Source organism: Charadrius vociferus, unplaced genomic scaffold, assembly GCF_000708025.1.
Source record: "Charadrius vociferus isolate BGI_N301 unplaced genomic scaffold, ASM70802v2 scaffold59, whole genome shotgun sequence".
Taxonomy (NCBI): domain Eukaryota; kingdom Metazoa; phylum Chordata; class Aves; order Charadriiformes; family Charadriidae; genus Charadrius; species Charadrius vociferus.
This window is the reverse complement of record NW_009661371.1, coordinates 880,186-892,009: the sequence shown is the minus strand read 5'-3', so window position 1 is coordinate 892,009 and position 11,824 is coordinate 880,186.

Sequence of the window (11,824 nt, the reverse complement as noted above, 5' to 3'; positions counted from 1 at the left end):
CCCCCCCAGCTCCCCCCGCCCACGCGTGTCTCCCCTTTGCACAAAGCACAGCCACCCGCTGCGAGGGCACACGCAACCCGCAGCGACGCCCCACCCGCACCCCCAGCAGCGCCCACGCAGACATGCACCGTCTCAGGGTCATCCCCCGTGGGTACCAACCCCCTCGGGGGGATGCAGGCACCCACATATCCCCCATCGGGTCCTACACACGCACACCCACACCCCTTGCGGGGACACCGTCAGCGCACGGACACCCCACGCCCCTGCACCCCGACACCAGGCTTGAGGACGGTCCTGGACCCAGCTGGGAGACGCTGGGAGACACTGGGAGCCAGAGAGTTCACTCATCAGCGCCGAGGCTGCCAGACAAGGACATGGTGAAGTTCAGCCCGAGGGGATGCTCTGGGAGGAAAAGAAGTTTACAGCGATTGAAAGCAGGATTTGACACACATCCCCAGTGCAAAAAAATGCAGACAGCATCTCAGGAAAATCCCAAACTTCCGTTGGCCTGGGAGGCTGGGGGTCATAAAAAGGGAACGGGATGAGGTTTTGCTCCCTGGAGTGTCTGAGCTGCGCATTAGGGCAGGCTGGAAAAGGAGCAGTCGTGCCCCACCCTGGTGCTTGCTCTGTGGTGTTTGGTTTTGAGCACCTAAATTCTCCAAAACTAGGGAAAACAAAACAAAACAAAACAAAACCAACCCAACAGGTCTCCCCCTGCCCCAGCCAGGGCCTTAGCTGAGCTTCTTGCTTAAGCCACCTCTCCTTTAGCGCAACAAAGCCTTCCCAGTCTCACACATTTCAGGAGAAAATAGTGGATTAAAAAGGCAAATAGGCTTGCAGAATGGGAAATCCAAGCCCCGAGAGGAAAAACAGAAGCTGGAGATATGCACAGCACTTATCATAGAAAAAAAAAATTTCCCTCTCGGGAGCCAATCATCCTGGTGAATTCTTCTCCTTCGGGGAATTTTGGCAGTACTGCAGCTTGCAAAGCCTTTTGCTCGCAAACATCCCGGCTGGCTGGTCTTCCACCGTTACGGCTGTCTGCTCGTGCTCTCCCTTCTTTTTTGATCAGTTATTAAAAGAGCCCAGAGACCCCACAGTAAGCAGAAACACAGGAAAATATGGGAACTCCTTCATTTAAGTTGCCATATTGCCATGAAGACATCTGCTTAACACACCTCCCCGCTTCTTCTTTCAAGCAAACCACTCGCCATCAATTTGCTGCGTCTTTTTGCATGCAGGATCCCCGTGCCAGCGTGCGCAGTCGAACGAGTAAATTAGCTCTCTGAAATGCCTTCATCATGACAGAAACGTCTCTTCTAGCACAGAGCCACGGCTCGTCTGCGAGCGGGGAAAATGAGCGGCCCAAATTTCCAACATTTTCCCTATTTTAAAAGGTTTGGATGAAAGAACCCAGCTCTAACCAGCCCAGCTGAGGTCGTAGCTGAGGTTTGTACAGATGGCTAATTTTGGAGGACAGTGAACTTCCCCAAATTCAAGCAACTGAATTTCATACCCATAAGTTAGAATTTCATACTTGTAAATTGTTACAAAGACCCTCTGTTCTTTTCAATAAGAACACTATGATTTTCTAATAGCTTAGGTCCTATAATTTTCTCAACGTGCCTTCTTCGTGAAGAGTCAGGGACACCTTAGGGAAGGAAAACCAGATTTAAAATTCATCCTAGCTTCACACCGGAATGGTGCTGGACCAGCTGAGCGTACTATCCTGAGATGTTTACCCCAGGTAGAAAAACCTTTCCCATGCCAGAGGCTTGGGATTATGGGATAATGAAAATTCTTTTTTTTTTTTTTTTCTAGCAAACTCATCCTCTTTATTTCCAAAGATTTCAGTAGAAAATTGAACAACCTCAAATTTTCATAAAACAATTGTTCTCTACGGTCTGAGATTAAGAATGATGGCTTTTTGCATGGGTGTATACTCCCATGGCTTCTCCAGTACAGTTATTCATCGTTGTTCATTTTAGATATTTTCTCAGTGGCCAAGAAAACTTGCACTAAAGAAGGCCTCTCAAGTGGAAAAGAGTACACAAAGCCCACTAAGACGTGACCACATGTCCTGGCCAGCCGTAGATCTTCCAATGTATTGTTTCCAGAACGCCGACTCAGCAGCAAGGCACGTGGCTCGGAGCAACCCTGAAGGCACAAAGGGAAACTTCGGGCCAACAGGAGCTTCCAGCACCATCCCTCGCTGGCAGAAGTGACACCATCACCGGGTCTTGTTTGCAACATGTCAGCTTTAAGAGAAACTCCCCAAGAACAGGAAGACAAACAGGCATAAACCAACAGGGAGTTTCTCTGTGGGCAGACAAAACAAAAGCAAAGCTCTTTTGAGATGGGTTCAGCATTGCTCATGGCCAGCAAAGCTGCCCAGTTCCCAAGACTGCTGGTGCCAACCGTGCCTTTTACTCCAGGGGACTTAAAAAAAAAAAACAACAGGAGAAAATGTGACAGCTTTTCATCAGTTATGCTCCGCACTGTGTGACTGAGCAAATCTTAGTTTCCACCTGTGATGCACAGATGTCCTCCTGCCAGATGTGCTGGGGCATCTTCCTGTCCCTGTCATGACTCCAGCTTCGCCTACGGTGCCACAGCTGGTAGATCTTTCCTGTGGAAGTGGGGTGGCATTGTCCATGCTGTGACCAGTTTGCCTGCTCATACGCAGCAAGAATAAATGCACCCTTAATGGATCCAGGGGCAACCAGTGGTAGCACCTACCACCTGCCTGGTGAAAGAGTGGAGGACTGTCCTTCAGCAGGCTCTTGGGATGTTAATACCTGATGCCACTCAGCGAGCTGCTTTGGTCAACGTGCCCTGGAAACTGCCTCTCTGGGCACTGTAGACCTTTTACCTACTCCAGAGGTTGGTGGCTTTGTTTTCTGTGTCCCTTTTGTCCCCCAGCCCTCCATTTTGTCCTGGAGCAGAGGTGCCGGCTGCCCCCAGCAGCGCCTGCCGCCTGCCCCTGGTACTCCTCCTTGCTCTTGAGGAGATTGTTGGCACCCTGACACACCATCTTGCTGCAGGAAGAGAACATACCAGGGGCCATAGGTGCCCCTTTTGTTCAGAACAACACCATGAGACCCAACTCCAAAAAAACCCTCAGAATCCAACCCCTCTTTCCTGGGAAGGGAAGATTAAAAGCATCAGCCATAAAGAATGAAGCCTTAATGTGGTCTTTTAACCACCCTCCATGGGAGTTATCCCCCCTGCTAACATCTGGAGACCAAAAGTATGATCTCTGTAGGACCCGTCTACCGTGTAGGACCGGAATGAAGCCTTAAATCGTTCACGCAGCCCCATGTGCAGGCAGCAGCCCGCTGTCCCACGCTGGCCACTGCGGCGGGCTGCAAATCAGTATGCCAACCAGCGACAGGCACCGCCGTTCCTTTGCTCCGGGGACTGTGTCAACTCGGTTCCCCATCCCCAAGAGCAACAGTGGCTGTAAAGAAACCGTGGGATAATAGCTCTTTTGATGGATGCTCGGCTTGTGCTTTCGGGATGTAGCGGTTGTGGTGGGGCTGGGAAGGGGGAGGGAGCAGGGAGGCATATGACAGTGCCGATAACAAGTGGGCTTTGTACACCATGGCCAGGGGCTCCCACAGCTGCTCCAGCCCCCTCTCCCCCTTGAGATAGTTCGGGTGGGAGAAGAGGCTACAAAAGCTCAAGCAAATGAGCATGACACAGATAAGATTTTAATGACTGAGCCCCTACCTCTCTTTAAGAAGCAAAACTGTGGCACAGCATCTCCTCCTGCCATTCAAGTGGGGGCTCTGGAGAGGAGAGGCTGCTCTAGGCTGGTGATCTGGCTGCTGCGGTGCCTCCTGGACAGGGAATGCCCTCGAGCATGTCCATGCAGTTTGTTTCCTTTCCTCATGTAGCTGGTGAATACTTGCAGCCCGTGCTGGCCAAGGCCCTCACCTGCTTCTTGCTATCACCCCGAGGACCGTGGTGGCACTGAGGCGGATCCTGGTGGCAATCTGGAGCATCCCCCTGGGATAGGGCAGGGCAGGCCATCGGCTCCGAATCTGTCTGTCCCAGTGATCGGTGCAAGAAAAAGGGTGGGCACCATGGCAGAGGGAGGACTACCGGAGCACACAGCATCTAACAGATATTAAGTCCGTGTATCCCTGGCTTTACTTCACTTGTCATCACTCGATGACAGTGTTTTTTTCTTATGACGCATGTTCTCTGTGGATGGGGAGATAGTGATGATGGCAGCTGGCTACAGATTGCCAAAAAAAATACTCACTCCCTCCAAAAAAAAAAACCCCAAGTAGAAAAACCCCACCCCCAAACCCCTACACACTTTGTTTCTGTAATCCCTGTCCCAACAGGACACGAGCACAGCCTCCCAGCCGCCATGTGTGGTTGCTCTTATTAAGCTTTGAACAGCTGGCAGATTTGAGGATGGGATTAGCTAATACAATCCAGGCTCAATTAGCAAAGGAAGCATGGAGATTCCAGCTCCCATCGGGACAGATGTGGGCAGGACCCCTCCAGAGGGTTAATCGCAGGGAAACTTGCGCTTCATCCACAAATAACCGAGCTGCCTGCGTTCCCCCATCCCACCCACAGCTACCGTTGGAGTGGGAAAGCTCGCTATTGCCAAACACTGCCTTACCCCCTGGACCCGGCTAAAACCCGCTTTCCTACCCATGGGCTGGGAAAGGGAAGGACTAACCGCAGCGGGGAGGGAGAGCAGGCGTGCACGCAGGTGCAGAAAGCTGGCAGCCGAACAAAGGGAGATCACAGGAGCAGATACGGGCGCATGCAAGCTATAGTGCTTGTCAGCACGGCTTTCTATGAGCAAGACCAAAGGCAAGGGGAGGGGGAATGAAGGAGAGGGTTTCTCATTGATGGGAAGATGCTAAGATGCACCGGCAATGGGACACCAGTGCTTTGTTTAAAACTGGGACCCCTGGGCAGGGCTTTTGTTCTCACAAATGCTCTTTCCTTGGCCAGCTGGGAAAAGCAGTGGGCTCGGTGGGCTACTGGGGCATCCTTCAGGACAGACTTCCAAGCACTCCCAGCCACCTCGGGATGAAGAAGAGCTCACATCTCTAAACAGCTCAATGGGTACCGGCTTCCAAACTTTCTCCCACACCAGCCTCCTTGGAAACCTGAACCAAACCCGCATGGATGCCTGATGAGCATCCAGAGCCTCCTTTGGTTCCTCATTTCCAAAAGCTGCCCTCAAATCTGTCCTCTGCCTTTCTGGGGCGTTTTAAAGATGCATAGCACCTCATGTGCTGAGCCACAGAGACTCCCTCGCCAGAGACAGGCCTCCGCTTGCAGAGCTGGTGAACCGGTTCCTGGGGTGCGAGTAGCATGGGTGAGCTCTCCCACGCACGGATGGGTTTTGCATAGGCCTGACAGAGACTGGCTGCTAAATGCCAGCTCTCTGTGGAAAGCACATGGACTTGGAAAATTCGGGAGGGGTGGGGGGTGGTGGAGACGACACACAAGGCACTTGGTGCTTTGGAAAAAGGTGCTCCTGAAGCCAGGGCTGAGGACTGCCAAAAGGCAAGTTGTTCTTTGATTTTTCAGTTCTCTGAAGACAGGAGTCAGGAATCAGACCAGGGATGGGTGGTGAGGGACAGGGCTTGGGCCAAAGTGACTGGCACAGGAGATGCAGTGAACCAGACTCGCTTTCCCGGCCTTCCTTGGATGGGGAACCAAAAGTCTTGCAGAGCGAGTTAATGGTCCTTGACCAGTGCCAGGTGAATGCAAATAAATACTAAGTGCCTTCCAAGGTGCCAGCTTGGGAAATAAACCTGGTAAACCAGCCTCTTCCCAGTCCAGTTGCTGGGACTCTGATGGAAGAAGCAGTAGCCTCCAGTGCTGTGGAGCAACTTTGCAGGGGTCAGCAAACACCACCTGGTCTCATGTCAGAGCACCCCAGGGTCTGACGCGCCCACCGCACCCAGAAGACATAGCTAGATTTGAAAAAGCCGTTGCCACAGAAGGAGCAGGCGCACAGACATGAGGCACCGCAGGAGAACACGCCGCTGATTTCTGCCTCTCCAATAAGATTGGCTTTTTCCTTGCTCCTCAGTGGTGTTTGGTGTTTACAGGCGCTGGGAAACATTTGCTCCTTGCACTCCTTCCAATGGAGCGTGGGAAAAGCTCTCACCCGAAACAAAAAAACACGGGAATTTGCTTTCAAGTCTATTCTTCTCGCTCTCTTTCTCTCTAAGTGAAAAGCCCTGAGCTGGCTTTTTTTCTTTGCAAGGCAAGTTTTCTGGCCAAGGCAAACTGGCGTTTGTCTCTCATGCTGTCAGCAGAGTGACAGGCATCAGTACAAGCTGAGAGGCACGGTGCTGGCCAATCAACCAGGACAGAGGGAGTGGGAGCAGGGCAGACAGGCCCTGTGTGCACCTTCCTCCCCCCTCCCGCTTTTAGTTAAGGGAAACAGCACATTTCAACTTCAGTAGAAAGAGATAAGGGCTTGGTTTGGGAGGCATTCTACTCCCAGAGGATATATAGAGCCCTCGGTTTGGTGCTTGGCTCGCTGATGTAGGCAAAGAAGAAAGGAAAATTAGCATGAGAAAAAAAATGGAGGTTGCCCTCTGGTTGCTGGCTCTGGAGTGAATAGGCAGCGAGCAGAAACGCCAAAGCATCCTCCCCTGTCAGTAGCAACACCAAGGTTTCTCCCATCCCTCATCCAGCTGCTGTGTGCTGGATCTGTCCGGCTAAGGCAGCCCCTGCAGCAGCAACCAGCACACGTTGGCGTTGAGTGCCGTTAGCCCTACGTGCCGAAAACTCCCGAGGGCTAGGACAGGAACATATGCCAACCTGCCTGCTTGGTCCTTGCTGGCACCTCAGCCTCCAGAGCGCTGGCCGGAGGAGGCCTCCCACTCCACCAGCCAATGTCTGCCTTCACTTCTGGACTCTCCACCTGGCCCAGGAGGCCTCGCCAGGAGAGGCTGCAGGAGGGCAAATGGCTTCGGGTGGCCTATTTGCAACAAGGCTAGGGTGATGCATCGAGGCAGGGAACTTTCAAGCAAAAGAAAGAGGCAAAGTTACCTGCTTCCTTGCCTGGGGCACCAGAAATAACTCCTTCTCCAGAAAACAAGGCAGAGGGACCCAACAGGAGTCTGCAGAACTCACAGGACAGTGAAAAACCTGGAGAAAACAGAGCCCTCGGGGACCTAGCCCCTCCCCCGGTGCAGGTAGACACCACAGGAAAGGTGGTCTGCATGCCCAAGGATGCTGCTAGGAGGGGAAGAAAGGCACCCCTGCCTCCTTGCCTCCACCCATAGCCCTCTCTCCAGTATTACAGGGCAACCCTGCGGACCAGCAAGAAGACAACTGTAACCCCTGATATGACCCAAGAGACCCACTCTATGCCTGGGCAAAAGAGGGAGGGATACCCTTTATACTCCGAGGCCGAAGGCAGATCTCAGCTTCCAAACCCCATCCTGCAAGTAACCTGATGCCCCCAGCACAATTTTTCCTGTGCGAAACTCCCTCCGCAAGAGGTGCCTTAGGTGAGCAGCTGCAGAGGCACAGCCAGATCCCGGAGGAGGTGTTTGCTTTCTCCATCTTCCCCCCCTTGCCCCACACCCTCTTTTTAATTGTTTGCACATCAAGAAATGACTTGCTGTATTGCAATCTCCCACAGGGAGGTAGGCATTGAACTCGTAACCTGAAACTGCCTCTCAGGGAGACAGCCAGCACCCATCTCCCTCTGTTCCCATGTCCTCTCCCCGGCTCATCCCCACCTGAGCAGCAGCCATGTCCTCCCCTCGCTCTGCTCGGCCCTTCAGCAGCTACACCCTTCACTGTTAATGAGCACAGAGGGGAAAAAAGCACAGAGCTGCCATTCAGGGCCTTTCTCAGACACCAAAACATCTCTGTGCATTAATAATCTCTTTCAAAAGCCCCTTCCTTGCACACATTCCCTCTCTCCCTTCCCCCCCCACAGCCCTCAATGCTTTTCAGGAGCGACCGTGATTCATCTGAGGTGCGAAACAGCATGGTAAAATTTTAATACAGCCTGAACATGATGTGAGAGCGCTCAAGTGTCTTTTAAGCAGCCTGCCTGTCTCCAGCAGCTGCTTTGAAGGCAAGATCGCTTCAACACTGCGTGAAGAGCTTCAAAGAGAATATTTGGGACTGATTTTGACGTGACTCAGAGAATGCAGTAAGCCTCCAAACACAGTTCCCTCAAAGGATGAGCACCAGCAGAGGAACGTGCCTGCTCTCGCCATGCCTCCTTGCTGAGGATTGGTCCAGCAGGACCATATCGGGGAGCCTGGGAGGACCAGAGCTATGTGTACCTATAGGATGCCTACCCAGTGCTGTGACCTGGTCCTCATCTCCACAGACTCCTGTGGGGAAGAGATTTCCCTGACTACTGGTTATACTGCATGCTAATAGCCCTAGGACCAATGGTCTGCCCCCCGCTGTGATTTCCAGGGCTGGAAAGCCGGGGAGGGTTCTCCATGCCCCAGGGTACATATGTTGATAGGAAAAGTATGAAAATAAGGCAAAACACTTGGGTTAGCCCAAACAGAAAGAGATGCTGATAGCACCCAAGGACTCCTCTACAGCCAGTAAACAAAAGGGAAACAAACCAGTGCCCCAGAAAGTAGGGCTAGGAGATGAGTGAGCAGGAGGAAACAGCATGGGCGGAGGAGGGTGCTTCCCAAGAGAGGCTTTGGAAGCCTCCACAAGCTCAGCCAGCAAACGTCCATCAACTTTCCTGCTTTTCTGTCTCACACACTGTTCCTTGGCTCCCTGGGCCTCTCCAGACCTGCAAGCAGCACAGCACTGCCCCCACGCAGGGAAATGCTCTGGCCCTGAAGACCTTCAAACTCAGCTTAGGAACATTGAAGGCCAAAGCAAGAAGCTCCAGCCATCCTGCCACAGGGAAGCTGGCAGGTCCTGGTGATCTTGTACTGTTTCTGCTCCCACACCACGGGCAGAACATCAACCAAAAGCACCTTGTCCTGAGTAGTGGGGATCTGCGTCGGTACTGAGCAGCTTTCACAGCTCCTTCCCAGACCATCCATCCCCATTTACCTGCCAAACTGGTGCCAGTAGTACACGTCAGCCCAGGGCTTTTGGAAAGATGTTGGGAAGGTGCAGGCTGTAACCCTGCATATCCTGTGCTATCAAGAAAGGGAGGGTGAAGCCACTGAGAAGAGGGTAGAGTAGGTCTGAGTTGGTAAAACCCCTGAGGGTATTGCTGTGTTTGGCTTTTTGCTGCAAATTATGCAATGCGCCGAAGTAATCTGCCTCCTTGGGCCCCCACAAAGAGGACTTGGAAAGGCAGGAATGCCTTTGTTGAAAATTTAAAAGCAAATCACAACGATATCCTGTCTCCATGTCTCTCCACAGGCAGTGCCGGCACACAGGGCTGGTAGGGAACAAAGTCCAAGACCTGGCCCCAAAACAGGGTGGCCTGACTCAAATGAGGGGGACAAAAGGGCAAGAGTCAAACCCAAGGTCTGAGCAGCACAGCTGTAAGCACACAGGTTTACACAGGCTGGGAAGCAGACAGGCAGAGAGGCTGTGGAGGACAGGGACAGCAGCCCTCACATTTTGGAAGAACATCTCTCAACATCAAGGTGAGGCAGCCCCAAAGACTGCAGGGGGGGTGCCTGGCGGAGTTCAGGGCAGCTGACCTCTATTGCCCTGCAGAGACAAGCTTAGGAGGACCCCAAAGTGCATAGACCTGCACAGGGTTGAAGGGAAAACAACCACCTGAGCCCCAGGTTTACATGAAGGTAGTGCAATTTTTGAAGGTTATTTGGAGTCTGGAGCTACCTATGGAGAGGGATCCACCTGGTATCAACCTTGGGGTGGTTTCTCACTCCAAAAGAGACCGTTCCCCTTCCCAGGGCTACATTCATGACCAGGTTTTCCTGCAGAAATATCTCCGCTTACCAGAACTAGCAACCGCGCTGACACATCCCGAGTATCTGCACTTCTCAGAGAAGAGCAGCTGATGCACTTGGCCTGGCTGTCAGGGAGTAAAAAGGGCAGAGAACACCCCACCCTAGGCTGCACCTAGCCTGAGAAATCCCAAAGTGGGACTTATTTTGGGGAAAATCAGTGGATTTCAGAGCTGAGCTGTATTTGCAAGAGATTCAGCCAACATTTTCGAAATGAGAACTCTCCAAGTCAACTGGGAAGTGAAAAAGGCACATGTATGGACTCAAGTTAGCCCTGAGAGGGAACAGAGGCACCATTTCACCTGCAGCACGGCTGTTTTAAATGCAGTCATCACCACTCAGCCTCCAGCAGGTCTGTGCCACCCCTAGAAACATATCAGCAAGGTTTCCGGGCTGAGGATGCAGCTTCTCATGCCCAGCCTGTGCTCTCTCAGTTGCAGGAAGATGCAAGATGGTGACCTATCTGCTTGCTGGAGGTCCGTTGCTCCTAAAAGGTTGCAGTCAGCAGTACCTCACAAGAGAACGGAGACAACAGAATGCAAATTACGTCTACACAATTTAAGAAAACAGCAAAACTCAATTAGCTAATGGGCACACTTAGTGTCAGCTGACACACCCATGAGCACAGGCATGTCTGTGAGGAAACGTCAGAGTTTCAGTGTGCTCACACCCCTTATATTTCAAAGCCACCTTCTGAACTAGGAACGGCAGGGGAGAGAGAAAGTAGCCAGCAGTTCTGTGAGGGACCAACAGAGAGGATGTCTGAGCCAAGGGTGGAGTGGCAGGAAAGGGTCACAAAATCAACAAAATGGGCCTTCAGTGGGGTCACCGTCAACACTTGCATGTAAGCAAGGGTTTGCCTACAGGCACCATTGTGAAGAAATGCCCCAAACGCTCTCCAGGAACTCAACACGTGTCTGTACACTAAATGCATACAGTACGGGGAGTAAACACGAGGAACTAGAGATCTGTGTGCAGTTGCAGGGCTGCGCTCCTGTGGTGGGATGGTTCCCATGACTGGAGTGTTGCAACGGAGGGATACAGGCTTTTTAGGAAGGGCAGGATGGCAAGATGAGGAGGGGGAGTTGCCCTTCACATGAGAGAGCAGTTGGAGTGCATGGAGCTCTGCCTGAGACTGGATAAGGAACCAGTTTATGGACTAGGACTAAAGGGAGAACAGGTAAAGGTTATGTTATTATGGTGGTTGCCCGCTATAGGCCACCTGACCAGGAAGAACAAGTGGATGAGGCCCTCTACAGAAAGGAGCAGCCTCACGTTCACACGGTGTCCTCTTGGGGGACTTCAGCCACCCTTATATACGCTGGAGGGACAACACAGCAGGACATAAGCAATCCAGGAGGTTCCCGGAGTGCATTGATCATAAATTCCTCTTCAAGTGACAGAGGAGCCAAGAAGGAGAGGTAATCTGCTGGATGTCATACTCATCAACAAGGAGGAGGCCATTGCGGATGTGAAGATGAAAAGCAGCCTTTGCTTCAGTGACCATGAGCTAGTGGAGTTCAGGATCCCAAGGGGAGGGAGGAGGGTGAGAAGCAAGCTCACAACCCTGGACTTCAGGAGAGCAGACTTTGGCCCCTTCCAAGAGCTGCTTCCAAGAGTCCCATGGGATAAGGCCCTGGAGAGAAGCGTGGGAAGGGAAGGGGAGAGGGAAGGGGGCAGGCAGACAAAATAGCTGCTTAATATTCAAGGATCACCTCCTCTGAGCTCAAGAGGAGCTCTCTTGAGAGCCAGGCAAAAATAACAGGAGGTCTGCGTGGGTGAACAAGGAGCTCCTGGCCAAACTCAGACACAGAAAGGAAGTATACAGAGGGTGTAAGTGAGGGTGGGTAACCCCAGGGGAATACAGAAACGTTGTCTGAGCATCCCTGTCTATATTCAAT